The sequence below is a fragment of the Ascaphus truei genome, unplaced genomic scaffold (assembly GCF_040206685.1).
Source record: "Ascaphus truei isolate aAscTru1 unplaced genomic scaffold, aAscTru1.hap1 HAP1_SCAFFOLD_248, whole genome shotgun sequence".
Taxonomy (NCBI): domain Eukaryota; kingdom Metazoa; phylum Chordata; class Amphibia; order Anura; family Ascaphidae; genus Ascaphus; species Ascaphus truei.
The window spans coordinates 49,744-66,258 of record NW_027455409.1 but is presented as its reverse complement, the minus strand read 5'-3'; positions in this window follow the sequence as shown (position 1 = coordinate 66,258).

Here is a 16,515-nt window from a genome sequence, read left to right as displayed (position 1 = left end):
AAGCTCAATATTTCATGGGCTGAAGCGGGGAAGATAGAAAACGTGTGCCCTGTAAAGGCGAAGTCTGTGGCATTAACAGGAAGGGAGAAAAAGTACTTTCTACCCATTTTTAGGTTCAGCGGTAAAATGGCAAGTTTCTATGGAACTGCATCTCGGATTGTGACTGTGGTTTTCCCGGTCACACAAAAATGCTATAATTCGACTTATACAGTGTTTTTGCTAATTAAACTTCATGAATTCTCTCCTCTTGACTGTAGAATGGTGTGTAAAGCAAAGCACAATACATTCCTATGTGTAGAAGCAAAGATATACGCGATTTCACAATGTGTTCCTAGAACAGCTGTGAGCAACTTTTTTACACAATGTTAACAACACATTTGAAGCTCAATATTTCATGGGCTGAAGCGGGGAAGATAGAAAACGTGTGCCCTGTAAAGGCGAAGTCTGTGGCATTAACAGGAAGGGAGAAAAAGTACTTTCTACCCATTTTTAGGTTCAGCGGTAAAATGGCAAGTTTCTATGGAACTGCATCTCGGATTGTGACTGTGGTTTTCCCGGTCACACAAAAATGCTGAAATTCGACTTATACAGTGTTTTTGCTAATTAAACTTGATGAATTCTCTCCTCTTGACTGTAGAATGGTGTGTAAAGCAAAGCACAATACATTCCTATGTGTAGAAGCAAAGATATACGCGATTTCACAATGTGTTCCTAGACCAGCTGTGAGCAACTTTTTTTACACCACGTTAACAACACATTTGAAGCTCAATATTTCATGGGCTGAAGCGGGGAAGATAGAAAACGTGTGCCCTGTAAAGGCGAAGTCTGTGGCATTAACAGGAAGGGAGAAAAAGTACTTTCTACCCATTTTTAGGTTCAGCGGTAAAATGGCAAGTTTCTATGGAACTGCATCTCGGCTTGTGACTGTGGTTTTCCCGGTCACACAAAAATGCTGAAATTCGACTTATACAGTGTTTTTGCTTATTAAACTTGATGAATTCTCTCCTCTTGACTGTAGAATAGTGTGTAAAGCAAAGCACAATACATTGTTATGTGTAGAAGCAAAGATATACGCGATTTCACAATGTGTTCCTAGAACAGCTGTGAGCAACTTTTTTACACAATGTTAACAACACATTTGAAGCTCAATATTTCATGGGCTGAAGCGGGGAAGATAGAAAACGTGTGCCCTGTAAAGGCGAAGTCTGTGGCATTAACAGGAAGGGAGAAAAAGTACTTTCTACCCATTTTTAGGTTCAGCGGTAAAATGGCAAGTTTCTATGGAACTGCATCTCGGATTGTGACTGTGGTTTTCCCGGTCACACAAAAATGCTGAAATTCGACTTATACAGTGTTTTTGCTAATTAAACTTCATGAATTCTCTCCTCTTGACTGTAGAATGGTGTGTAAAGCAAAGCACAATACATTCCTATGTGTAGAAGCAAAGATATACGCGATTTCACAATGTGTTCCTAGAACAGCTGTGAGCAACTTTTTTACACCACGTTAACAACACATTTGAAGCTCAATATTTCATGGGCTGAAGCGGGGAAGATAGAAAACGTGTGCCCTGTAAAGGCGAAGTCTGTGGCATTAACAGGAAGGGAGAAAAAGTACTTTCTACCCATTTTTAGGTTCAGCGGTAAAATGGCAAGTTTCTATGGAACTGCATCTCGGCTTGTGACTGTGGTTTTCCCGGTCACACAAAAATGCTGAAATTCGACTTATACAGTGTTTTTGCTTATTAAACTTGATGAATTCTCTCCTCTTGACTGTAGAATAGTGTGTAAAGCAAAGCACAATACATTCCTATGTGTAGAAGAAAAGATATACGCGATTTCACAATGTGTTCCTAGAACAGCTGTGAGCAACTTTTTTACACAAAGTTAACAACACATTTGAAGCTCAATATTTCATGGGCTGAAGCGGGGAAGATAGAAAACGTGTGCCCTGTAAAGGCGAAGTCTGTGGCATTAACAGGAAGGGAGAAAAAGTACTTTCTACCCATTTTTAGGTTCAGCGGTAAAATGGCAAGTTTCTATGGAACTGCATCTCGGCTTGTGACTGTGGTTTTCCCGGTCACACAAAAATGCTGAAATTCGACTTATACAGTGTTTTTGCTTATTAAACTTGATGAATTCTCTCCTCTTGACTGTAGAATAGTGTGTAAAGCAAAGCACAATACATTCCTATGTGTTGAAGCAAAGATATACGCGATTTCACAATGTGTTCCTAGAACAGCTGTGAGCAACTTTTTTACACCACGTTAACAACACATTTGAAGCTCAATATTTCATGGGCTGAAGCGGGGAAGATAGAAAACGTGTGCCCTGTAAAGGCGAAGTCTGTGGCATTAACAGGAAGGGAGAAAAAGTACTTTCTACCCATTTTTAGGTTCAGCGGTAAAATGGCAAGTTTCTATGGAACTGCATCTCGGCTTGTGACTGTGGTTTTCCCATCCACACAAAAATGCTGAAATTCGACTTATACAGTGTTTTTGCTTATTAAACTTGATGAATTCTCTCCTCTTGACTGTAGAATAGTGTGTAAAGCAAAGCACAATACATTCCTATGTGTAGAAGAAAAGATATACGCGATTTCACAATGTGTTCCTAGAACAGCTGTGAGCAACTTTTTTACACAAAGTTAACAACACATTTGAAGCTCAATATTTCATGGGCTGAAGCGGGGAAGATAGAAAACGTGTGCCCTGTAAAGGCGAAGTCTGTGGCATTAACAGGAAGGGAGAAAAAGTACTTTCTACCCATTTTTAGGTTCAGCGGTAAAATGGCAAGTTTCTATGGAACTGCATCTCGGCTTGTGACTGTGGTTTTCCCGGTCACACAAAAATGCTGAAATTCGACTTATACAGTGTTTTTGCTTATTAAACTTGATGAATTCTCTCCTCTTGACTGTAGAATAGTGTGTAAAGCAAAGCACAATACATTCCTATGTGTTGAAGCAAAGATATACGCGATTTCACAATGTGTTCCTAGAACAACTGTGAGCAACTTTTTTACACAATGTTAACAACACATTTGAAGCTCAATATTTCATGGGCTGAAGCGAGGAAGATAGAAAACGTGTGCCCTGTAAAGGCGAAGTCTGTGGCATTAACAGGAAGGGTAAAAAAGTACTTTCTACCCATTTTTAGGTTCAGCGGTAAAATGGCAAGTTTCTATGGAACTGCATCTCGGCTTGTGACTGTGGTTTTCCCGGTCACACAATAATGCTGAAAATCGACTTATACAGTGTTTTTGCTTATTAAACTTGATGAATTCTCTCCTCTTGACTGTAGAATAGTGTGTAAAGCAAAGCACAATACATTGTTATGTGTAGAAGCAAAGATATACGCGATTTCACAATGTGTTCCTAGAACAGCTGTGAGCAACTTTTTTACACAATGTTAACAACACATTTGAAGCTCAATATTTCATGGGCTGAAGCGGGGAAGATAGAAAACGTGTGCCCTGTAAAGGCGAAGTCTGTGGCATTAACAGGAAGGGAGAAAAAGTACTTTCTACCCATTTTTAGGTTCAGCGGTAAAATGGCAAGTTTCTATGGAACTGCATCTCGGATTGTGACTGTGGTTTTCCCGGTCACACAAAAATGCTGAAATTCGACTTATACAGTGTTTTTGCTTATTAAACGTGATGAATTCTCTCCTCTTGACTGTAGAATAGTGTGTAAAGCAAAGCACAATACATTCCTATGTGTAGAAGAAAAGATATACGCGATTTCACAATGTGTTCCTAGAACAGCTGTGAGCAACTTTTTTACACAAAGTTAACAACACATTTGAAGCTCAATATTTCATGGGCTGAAGCGGGGAAGATAGAAAACGTGTGCCCTGTAAAGGCGAAGTCTGTGGCATTAACAGGAAGGGAGAAAAAGTACTTTCTACCCATTTTTAGGTTCAGCGGTAAAATGGCAAGTTTCTATGGAACTGCATCTTGGCTTGTGACTGTGGTTTTCCCGGTCACACAAAAATGCTGAAATTCGACTTATACAGTGTTTTTGCTTATTAAACTTGATGAATTCTCTCCTCTTGACTGTAGAATAGTGTGTAAAGCAAAGCACAATACATTCCTATGTGTTGAAGCAAAGATATACGCGATTTCACAATGTGTTCCTAGAACAACTGTGAGCAACTTTTTTACACAATGTTAACAACACATTTGAAGCTCAATATTTCATGGGCTGAAGCGAGGAAGATAGAAAACGTGTGCCCTGTAAAGGCGAAGTCTGTGGCATTAACAGGAAGGGTAAAAAAGTACTTTCTACCCATTTTTAGGTTCAGCGGTAAAATGGCAAGTTTCTATGGAACTGCATCTCGGCTTGTGACTGTGGTTTTCCCGGTCACACAATAATGCTGAAAATCGACTTATACAGTGTTTTTGCTTATTAAACTTGATGAATTCTCTCCTCTTGACTGTAGAATAGTGTGTAAAGCAAAGCACAATACATTGTTATGTGTAGAAGCAAAGATATACGCGATTTCACAATGTGTTCCTAGAACAGCTGTGAGCAACTTTTTTACACAATGTTAACCACACATTTGAAGCTCAATATTTCATGGGCTGAAGCGGGGAAGATAGAAAACGTGTGCCCTGTAAAGGCGAAGTCTGTGGCATTAACAGGAAGGGAGAAAAAGTACTTTCTACCCATTTTTAGGTTCAGCGGTAAAATGGCAAGTTTCTATGGAACTGCATCTCGGATTGTGACTGTGGTTTTCCCGGTCACACAAAAATGCTGAAATTCGACTTATACAGTGTTTTTGCTAATTAAACTTGATGAATTCTCTCCTCTTGACTGTAGAATGGTGTGTAAAGCAAAGCACAATACATTCCTATGTGTAGAAGCAAAGATATACGCGATTTCACAATGTGTTCCTAGAACAGCTGTGAGCAACTTTTTTACACCACGTTAACAACACATTTGAAGCTCAATATTTCATGGGCTGAAGCGGGGAAGATAGAAAACGTGTGCCCTGTAAAGGCGAAGTCTGTGGCATTAACAGGAAGGGAGAAAAAGTACTTTCTACCCATTTTTAGGTTCAGCGGTAAAATGGCAAGTTTCTATGGAACTGCATCTCGGCTTGTGACTGTGGTTTTCCCGGTCACACAAAAATGCTGAAATTCGACTTATACAGTGTTTTTGCTTATTAAACTTGATGAATTCTCTCCTCTTGACTGTAGAATAGTGTGTAAAGCAAAGCACAATACATTGCTATGTGCAGAAGCAAAAATATACGCGATTTCACAATGTGTTCCTAGAACAGCTGTGAGCAACTTTTTTACACCACGTTAACAACACATTTGAAGCTCAATATTTCATGGGCTGAAGCGGGGAAGATAGAAAACGTGTGCCCTGTAAAGGCGAAGTCTGTGGCATTAACAGGAAGGGAGAAAAAGTACTTTCTACCCATTTTTAGGTTCAGCGGTAAAATGGCAAGTTTCTATGGAACTGCATCTCGGATTGTGACTGTGGTTTTCCCGGTCACACAAAAATGCTGAAATTCGACTTATACAGTGTTTTTGCTTATTAAACTTGATGAATTCTCTCCTCTTGACTGTAGAATAGTGTGTAAAGCAAAGCACAATACATTGTTATGTGTAGAAGCAAAGATATACGCGATTTCACAATGTGTTCCTAGAACAGCTGTGAGCAACTTTTTTACACAATGTTAACAACACATTTGAAGCTCAATATTTCATGGGCTGAAGCGGGGAAGATAGAAAACGTGTGCCCTGTAAAGGCGAAGTCTGTGGCATTAACAGGAAGGGAGAAAAAGTACTTTCTACCCATTTTTAGGTTCAGCGGTAAAATGGCAAGTTTCTATGGAACTGCATCTCGGATTGTGACTGTGGTTTTCCCGGTCACACAAAAATGCTGAAATTCGACTTATACAGTGTTTTTGCTAATTAAACTTGATGAATTCTCTCCTCTTGACTGTAGAATGGTGTGTAAAGCAAAGCACAATACATTCCTATGTGTAGAAGCAAAGATATACGCGATTTCACAATGTGTTCCTAGAACAGCTGTGAGCAACTTTTTTACACCACGTTAACAACACATTTGAAGCTCAATATTTCATGGGCTGAAGCGGGGAAGATAGAAAACGTGTGCCCTGTAAAGGCGAAGTCTGTGGCATTAACAGGAAGGGAGAAAAAGTACTTTCTACCCATTTTTAGGTTCAGCGGTAAAATGGCAAGTTTCTATGGAACTGCATCTCGGCTTGTGACTGTGGTTTTCCCGGTCACACAAAAATGCTGAAATTCGACTTATACAGTGTTTTTGCTTATTAAACTTGATGAATTCTCTCCTCTTGACTGTAGAATAGTGTGTAAAGCAAAGCACAATACATTGCTATGTGCAGAAGCAAAAATATACGCGATTTCACAATGTGTTCCTAGAACAGCTGTGAGCAACTTTTTTACACCACGTTAACAACACATTTGAAGCTCAATATTTCATGGGCTGAAGCGGGGAAGATAGAAAACGTGTGCCCTGTAAAGGCGAAGTCTGTGGCATTAACAGGAAGGGAGAAAAAGTACTTTCTACCCATTTTTAGGTTCAGCGGTAAAATGGCAAGTTTCTATGGAACTGCATCTCGGCTTGTGACTGTGGTTTTCCCGGTCACACAAAAATGCTGAAATTCGACTTATACAGTGTTTTTGCTTATTAAACTTGATGAATTCTCTCCTCTTGACTGTAGAATAGTGTGTAAAGCAAAGCACAATACATTGCTATGTGCAGAAGCAAAAATATACGCGATTTCACAATGTGTTCCTAGAACAGCTGTGAGCAACTTTTTTACACCACGTTAACAACACATTTGAAGCTCAATATTTCATGGGCTGAAGCGGGGAAGATAGAAAACGTGTGCCCTGTAAAGGCGAAGTCTGTGGCATTAACAGGAAGGGAGAAAAAATACTTTCTACCCATTTTTAGGTTCAGCGGTAAAACGGCAAGTTTCTATGGAACTGCATCTCGGCTTGTGACTGTGGTTTTCCCGGTCACACAAAAATGCTGAAATTCGACTTATACAGTGTTTTTGCTTATTAAACTTGATGAATTCTCTCCTCTTGACTGTAGAATAGTGTGTAAAGCAAAGCACAATACATTCCTATGTGTAGAAGCAAAGATATACGCGATTTCACAATGTGTTCCCAAAACAGCTGTGAGCAACTTTTTTACACAACGTTAACAACACATTTGAAGCTCAATATTTCATGGGCTGAAGCGGGGAAGATAGAAAACGTGTGCCCTGTAAAGGCGAAGTCTGTGGCATTAACAGGAAGGGAGAAAAAGTACTTTCTACCCATTTTTAGGTTCAGCGGTAAAATGGCAAGTTTCTATGGAACTGCATCTCGGCTTGTGACTGTGGTTTTCCCGGTCACACAAAAATGCTGAAATTCGACTTATACAGTGTTTTTGCTTATTAAACTTGATAAATTCTCTCCTCTTGACTGTAGAATAGTGTGTAAAGCAAAGCACAATACATTCCTATGTGTAGAAGCAAAGATATACGCGATTTCACAATGTGTTCCTAGAACAGCTGTGAGCAACTTTTTTACACCACGTTAACAACACATTTGAAGCTCAATATTTCATGGGCTGAAGCGGGGAAGATAGAAAACGTGTGCCCTGTAAAGGCGAAGTCTGTGGCATTAACAGGAAGGGAGAAAAAGTACTTTCTACCCATTTTTAGGTTCAGCGGTAAAACGGCAAGTTTCTATGGAACTGCATCTCGGCTTGTGACTGTGGTTTTCCCGGTCACACAAAAATGCTGAAATTCGACTTATACAGTGTTTTTGCTTATTAAACTTGATGAATTCTCTCCTCTTGACTGTAGAATAGTGTGTAAAGCAAAGCACAATACATTTCTATGTGTAGAAGCAAAGATATACGCGATTTCACAATGTGTTCCCAAAACATCTGTGAGCAACTTTTTTACACAACGTTAACAACACATTTGAAGCTCAATATTTCATGGGCTGAAGCGGGGAAGATAGAAAACGTGTGCCCTGTAAAGGCGAAGTCTGTGGCATTAACAGGAAGGGAGAAAAAGTACTTTCTACCCATTTTTAGGTTCAGCGGTAAAATGGCAAGTTTCTATGGAACTGCATCTCGGCTTGTGACTGTGGTTTTCCCGGTCACACAAAAATGCTGAAATTCGACTTATACAGTGTTTTTGCTTATTAAACTTGATGAATTCTCTCCTCTTGACTGTAGAATAGTGTGTAAAGCAAAGCACAATACATTCCTATGTGTAGAAGCAAAGATATACGCGATTTCACAATGTGTTCCTAGAACAGCTGTGAGCAACTTTTTTACACAACGTTAACAACACATTTGAAGCTCAATATTTCATGGGCTGAAGCGGGGAAGATAGAAAACGTGTGCCCTGTAAAGGCGAAGTCTGTGGCATTAACAGGAAGGGAGAAAAAGTACTTTCTACCCATTTTTAGGTTCAGCGGTAAAATGGCAAGTTTCTATGGAACTGCATCTCGGCTTGTGACTGTGGTTTTCCCGGTCACACAATAATGCTGAAAATCGACTTATACAGTGTTTTTGCTTATTAAACTTGATGAATTCTCTCCTCTTGACTGTAGAATAGTGTGTAAAGCAAAGCACAATACATTGCTATGTGTAGAAGCAAAGATATACGCGATTTCACAATGTGTTCCTAGAACAGCTGTGAGCAACTTTTTTACACAATGTTAACAACACATTTGAAGCTCAATATTTCATGGGCTGAAGCGGGGAAGATAGAAAACGTGTGCCCTGTAAAGGCGAAGTCTGTGGCATTAACAGGAAGGGAGAAAAAGTACTTTCTACCCATTTTTAGGTTCAGCGGTAAAATGGCAAGTTTCTATGGAACTGCATCTCGGATTGTGACTGTGGTTTTCCCGGTCACACAAAAATGCTGAAATTCGACTTATACAGTGTTTTTGCTAATTAAACTTCATGAATTCTCTCCTCTTGACTGTAGAATGGTGTGTAAAGCAAAGCACAATACATTCCTATGTGTAGAAGCAAAGATATACGCGATTTCACAATGTGTTCCTAGAACAGCTGTGAGCAACTTTTTTACACCACGTTAACAACACATTTGAAGCTCAATATTTCATGGGCTGAAGCGGGGAAGATAGAAAACGTGTGCCCTGTAAAGGCGAAGTCTGTGGCATTAACAGGAAGGGAGAAAAAGTACTTTCTACCCATTTTTAGGTTCAGCGGTAAAATGGCAAGTTTCTATGGAACTGCATCTCGGCTTGTGACTGTGGTTTTCCCGGTCACACAAAAATGCTGAAATTCGACTTATACAGTGTTTTTGCTTATTAAACTTGATGAATTCTCTCCTCTTGACTGTAGAATAGTGTGTAAAGCAAAGCACAATACATTGCTATGTGCAGAAGCAAAAATATACGCGATTTCACAATGTGTTCCTAGAACAGCTGTGAGCAACTTTTTTACACCACGTTAACAACACATTTGAAGCTCAATATTTCATGGGCTGAAGCGGGGAAGATAGAAAACGTGTGCCCTGTAAAGGCGAAGTCTGTGGCATTAACAGGAAGGGAGAAAAAGTACTTTCTACCCATTTTTAGGTTCAGCGGTAAAACGGCAAGTTTCTATGGAACTGCATCTCGTCTTGTGACTGTGGTTTTCCCGGTCACACAAAAATGCTGAAATTCGACTTATACAGTGTTTTTGCTTATTAAACTTGATGAATTCTCTCCTCTTGACTGTAGAATAGTGTGTAAAGCAAAGCACAATACATTCCTATGTGTAGAAGCAAAGATATACGCGATTTCACAATGTGTTCCCAAAACAGCTGTGAGCAACTTTTTTACACAACGTTAACAACACATTTGAAGCTCAATATTTCATGGGCTGAAGCGGGGAAGATAGAAAACGTGTGCCCTGTAAAGGCGAAGTCTGTGGCATTAACAGGAAGGGAGAAAAAGTACTTTCTACCCATTTTTAGGTTCAGCGGTAAAATGGCAAGTTTCTATGGAACTGCATCTCGGCTTGTGACTGTGGTTTTCCCGGTCACACAAAAATGCTGAAATTCGACTTATACAGTGTTTTTGCTTATTAAACTTGATGAATTCTCTCCTCTTGACTGTAGAATAGTGTGTAAAGCAAAGCACAATACATTGCTATGTGTAGAAGCAAAGATATACGCGATTTCACAATGTGTTCCTAGAACAGCTGTGAGCAACTTTTTTACACCACGTTAACAACACATTTGAAGCTCAATATTTCATGGGCTGAAGCGGGGAAGATAGAAAACGTGTGCCCTGTAAAGGCGAAGTCTGTGGCATTAACAGGAAGGGAGAAAAAGTACTTTCTACCCATTTTTAGGTTCAGCGGTAAAATGGCAAGTTTCTATGGAACTGCATCTCGGCTTGTGACTGTGGTTTTCCCGGTCACACAAAAATGCTGAAATTCGACTTATACAGTGTTTTTGCTTATTAAACTTGATGAATTCTCTCCTCTTGACTGTAGAATAGTGTGTAAAGCAAAGCACAATACATTTCTATGTGTAGAAGCAAAGATATACGCGATTTCACAATGTGTTCCAAAAACATCTGTGAGCAACTTTTTTACACAACGTTAACAACACATTTGAAGCTCAATATTTCATGGGCTGAAGCGGGGAAGATAGAAAACGTGTGCCCTGTAAAGGCGAAGTCTGTGGCATTAACAGGAAGGGAGAAAAAGTACTTTCTACCCATTTTTAGGTTCAGCGGTAAAATGGCAAGTTTCTATGGAACTGCATCTCGGCTTGTGACTGTGGTTTTCCCGGTCACACAAAAATGCTGAAATTCGACTTATACAGAGTTTTTGCTTATTAAACTTGATGAATTCTCTCCTCTTGACTGTAGAATAGTGTGTAAAGCAAAGCACAATACATTGCTATGTGTAGAAGCAAAGATATACGCGATTTCACAATGTGTTCCTAGAACAGCTGTGAGCAACTTTTTTACACCACGTTAACAACACATTTGAAGCTCAATATTTCATGGGCTGAAGCGGGGAAGATAGAAAACGTGTGCCCTGTAAAGGCGAAGTCTGTGGCATTAACAGGAAGGGAGAAAAAGTACTTTCTACCCATTTTTAGGTTCCGCGGTAAAATGGCAAGTTCCTATGGAACTGCATCTCGGCTTGTGACTGTGGTTTTCCCGGTCACACAAAAATGCTGAAATTCGACTTATACAGAGTTTTTGCTTATTAAACTTGATGGATTCTCTCCTCTTGACTGCAGAATAATGTGTAAAGCAAAGCACAATACATTGCTATGTGTAGAAGCAAAGATATACGCGATTTCACAATGTGTTCCCAAAACAGCTGTGAGCAACTTTTTTACACAACGTTAACAACACATTTGAAGCTCAATATTTCATGGGCTGAAGCGGGGAAGATAGAAAACGTGTGCCCTGTAAAGGCGATGTCTGTGGCATTAACAGGAAGGGAGAAAAAGTACTTTCTACCCATTTTTAGGTTCAGCGGTAAAATGGCAAGTTTCTATGGAACTGCATCTCGGATTGTGACTGTGGTTTTCCCGGTCACACAAAAATGCTGAAATTCGACTTATACAGTGTTTTTGCTAATTAAACTTGATGAATTCTCTCCTCTTGACTGTAGAATAGTGTGTAAAGCAAAGCACAATACATTCCTATGTGTAGAAGCAAAGATATACGCGATTTCACAATGTGTTCCTAGAACAGCTGTGAGCAACTTTTTTACACAAAGTTAACAACACATTTGAAGCTCAATATTTCATGGGCTGAAGCGGGGAAGATAGAAAACGTGTGCCCTGTAAAGGCGAAGTCTGTGGCATTAACAGGAAGGGAGAAAAAGTACTTTCTACCCATTTTTAGGTTCAGCGGTAAAATGGCAAGTTTCTATGGAACTGCATCTCGGCTTGTGACTGTGGTTTTCCCGGTCACACAAAAATGCTGAAATTCGACATATACAGTGTTTTTGCTTATTAAACTTGATGAATTCTCTCCTCTTGACTGTAGAATAGTGTGTAAAGCAAAGCACAATACATTGCTATGTGTAGAAGCAAACATATACGCGATTTCACAATGTGTTCCTAGAACAGCTGTGAGCAACTTTTTTACACAATGTTAACAACACATTTGAAGCTCAATATTTCATGGGCTGAAGCGGGGAAGATAGAAAACGTGTGCCCTGTAAAGGCGAAGTCTGTGGCATTAACAGGAAGGGAGAAAAAGTGGGGATGAGCGTGTAAACATTGCATGTCATTTCCCAGAATCCCTTGCTGCAGTGGGAGCACTGTATGCTACTGTACTGTAGGTGATAATGGTTGAAATATATATATATATATAGATATATATATATATATCTATATATATATATATATCTATATATATCTATATATATATATATACATACACATCAACCAGTACAATAATTTAAAAGGGGGGAATTAAAATGGTTGAAGTGGATAATGACAAGTATATACCGATCCAAAAAAACAACTGCTTACATGGATGTACTATTAGCATGTACAGTGTTGTTTGTTACTGCAGTTACCAATTTATTTCCATTTTAAATATTTAATTTCTCTGAAATGGTGCAAGCAAATTGTATGAAAAGTTGCAAACGAATACATGAATGTTTTGTATCCAGAGTCAGGGGGATGAGATGAGATGGGGTCATGTTCATACAGTATTTGAACTGTACATTACTAAAAGAAGGCTTTTTTTCTATGCAGATACAGTATAGTGTTTCAAACACATGCTATACACACGTACACACACATACACATACACACACACACACACACACACACACACGAGGTAATGTAAAGATGTGGGTGAACAGAGCGAAAAAGATTGTACTAGAAACGCTTATTAACATCAAAGGAATGGGCCTAAAGCAAAAGTTTGAACAGCAGCAGCAGCTGCAGTACCCCTGATATCTATGGATGGGACAGATACCCCCTGCAGACGCACGCACGCACGCACGCACACACACAGGGAGGGGTCTGTAGTGTGACAGAGCACACCAGCTTCGCCACCAGGCACTCCTTCTTGAATTAAAATAAAACTATCTCCTTACCTCTTTCTGGATGCCCCCTCTTTACCAACAAGAGGGACAGGACCAGCTCTCCTCAGCTTCCATTTTCCTCTTCCTTTCCTCTCTCCCTTGAAAACTTTCTGCACCTGAGACAGTGGGAGGGAGGGAGATAGAGCATGAAACAGCACCCCAAATCCTGTCCCATTACAAGCAGCACAGGCTTCTGTCCCTCTACTCCTCTGCCTCCAGTCATTTGCATGGGAGGGAGGAGCTGCTTGCTCTCTCTCTCCCTCTTTCTCCCTCTCTCTCCTCTCCCTCTCTCCCTCCCTCTCTCTTTTAGAAGCTTTACACCTGCCATCCTGCCTACAGTATGTGATGATATCACAATGTCTCTCTTACATCACAGACAGGCTGACATCATCACACAGGCTGGCGGCCAGCAAGAGACAGAAATGCAGATAGAGACACACTGACAAATACATACACTGTAGGCACAGGCACCATGCGGCTTCTGCACCATAAAAGTTCATTTGAATCAAAAATAATGTCATCTTTTAAGTGAGGCGCTATTGAAATCTTGGGGGTCTAAGTGTCAAGACAATCTTGACATAAAACGGAGGCATCATTTTCAATCATTCAATAATGATGTGGTTTTGGATGACAGTATTCTATGAGATATCATGGGAAAATAATAGGAGACATAATGGAAATACAGTATCGTCCAATTTGTGACCATAATGGGAATATACATAGCGCTTCCTTCACAGGAAATAATACATGTGACATAACGGGAATGTAGTAAGTATGTGGGTTTGGCTGGGATTATCCTACATCCTGCAGGGATATAATAACTGGGAAAACGCTATATTTGATACCGCCACGTTGTGGGATGAGCGAGTAAACATTGCATGTCATTTCCCAGAATCCCTTGCTGCAGTGGGAGCACTGTATGCTACTGTACTGTAGGTGATAATGGTTGAAATATATATATATATATATATAGATATATAGATATATATCTATATATATATATATATATATATATATATATATATATATATATACATACACATCAACCAGTACAATAATTTAAAAGGGGGGAATTAAAATGGTTGAAGTGGATAATGACAAGTATATACCGATCCAAAAAAACAACTCCTGAGCATGTATGTACTGCTTACATGGATGTACTATTAGCATGTACAGTGTTGTTTGTTACTGCAGTTACCAATTTATTTCCATTTTAAATATTTAATTTCTCTGAAATGGTGCAAGCAAATTGTATGAAAAGTTGCAAACGAATACATGAATGTTTTGTATCCAGAGTCAGGGGGATGAGATGAGATGGGGTCATGTTCATACAGTATTTGAACTGTACATTACTAAAAGAAGGCTTTTTTTCTATGCAGATACAGTATAGTGTTTCAAACACATGCTATACACACGTACACACACATACACATACACACACACACACACACACACACGAGGTAATGTAAAGATGTGGGTGAACAGAGCGAAAAAGATTGTACTAGAAACGCTTATTAACATCAAAGGAATGGGCCTAAAGCAAAAGTTTGAACAGCAGCAGCAGCTGCAGTACCCCTGATATCTATGGATGGGACAGATACCCCCTGCAGACGCACGCACGCACGCACGCACACACACAGGGAGGGGTCTGTAGTGTGACAGAGCACACCAGCTTCGCCACCAGGCACTCCTTCTTGAATTAAAATAAAACTATCTCCTTACCTCTTTCTGGATGCCCCCTCTTTACCAACAAGGGGGACAGGACCAGCTCTCCTCAGCTTCCATTTTCCTCTTCCTTTCCTCTCTCCCTTGAAAACTTTCTGCACCTGAGACAGTGGGAGGGAGGGAGATAGAGCATGAAACAGCACCCCAAATCCTGTCCCATTACAAGCAGCACAGGCTTCTGTCCCTCTACTCCTCTGCCTCCAGTCATTTGCATGGGAGGGAGGAGCTGCTTGCTCTCTCTCTCCCTCTTTCTCCCTCTCTCTCCTCTACCTCTCTCCCTCCCTCTCTCTTTTAGAAGCTTTACACCTGCCATCCTGCCTACAGTATGTGATGATATCACAATGTCTCTCTTACATCACAGACAGGCTGACATCATCACACAGGCTGGCGGCCAGCAAGAGACAGAAATGCAGATAGAGACACACTGACAAATACATACACTGTAGGCACAGGCACCATGCGGCTTCTGCACCATAAAAGTTCATTTGAATCAAAAATAATGTCATCTTTTAAGTGAGGCGCTATTGAAATCTTGGGGGTCTAAGTGTCAAGACAATCTTGACATAAAACGGAGGCATCATTTTCAATCATTCAATAATGATGTGGTTTTGGATGACAGTATTCTATGAGATATCATGGGAAAATAATAGGAGACATAATGGAAATACAGTATCGTCCAATTTGTGACCATAATGGGAATATACATAGCGCTTCCTTCACAGGAAATAATACATGTGACATAACGGGAATGTAGTAAGTATGTGGGTTTGGCTGGGATTATCCTACATCCTGCAGGGATATAATAACTGGGAAAACGCTATATTTGATACCGCCACGTTGTGGGATGAGCGAGTAAACATTGCATGTCATTTCCCAGAATCCCTTGCTGCAGTGGGAGCACTGTATGCTACTGTACTGTAGGTGATAATGGTAGAAATATATATATATATATATATAGATATTTATATATATATATATCTATATATATATATATATCTATATATATATAGATATATATATATATACATACACATCAACCAGTACAATAATTTAAAAGGGGGGAATTAAAATGGTTGAAGTGGATAATGACAAGTATATACCGATCCAAAAAAACAACTCCTGAGCATGTATGTACTGCTTACATGGATGTACTATTAGCATGTACAGTGTTGTTTGTTACTGCAGTTACCAATTTATTTCCATTTTAAATATTTAATTTCTCTGAAATGGTGCAAGCAAATTGTATGAAAAGTTGCAAACGAATACATGAATGTTTTGTATCCAGAGTCAGGGGGATGAGATGAGATGGGGTCATGTTTCAAGTACGCTTATCACAATGCCTTTCTGGTCTGTGCTGAAGCACGGCATTCTGGCAGCCAAGTGGCTTGACCTTTATTAGTGAGCCTGGTTACCCCCTCTCGGAACCACAGACTTAGAAATCGCCAGCTCATATACAGTGCATAAAATATATTTATATATATACCCTTATACACCATTTAATAAAAAATATCACAAAATTCTTCTAAGTCCCTCGGGAAGAGTGAAAGACGCGCACGTTCATTTTCAGAGCTCCTAGACCTTCCTATAAGAAGTTAGCCAAAAAGTAGCTTCGAAAAACGCTTAGGTTAAGTTTCAGAGTTGCTTGTAATGTACCAAAGCTGGACTTAGACATAATTTCACTCTCACAACATTATGGCT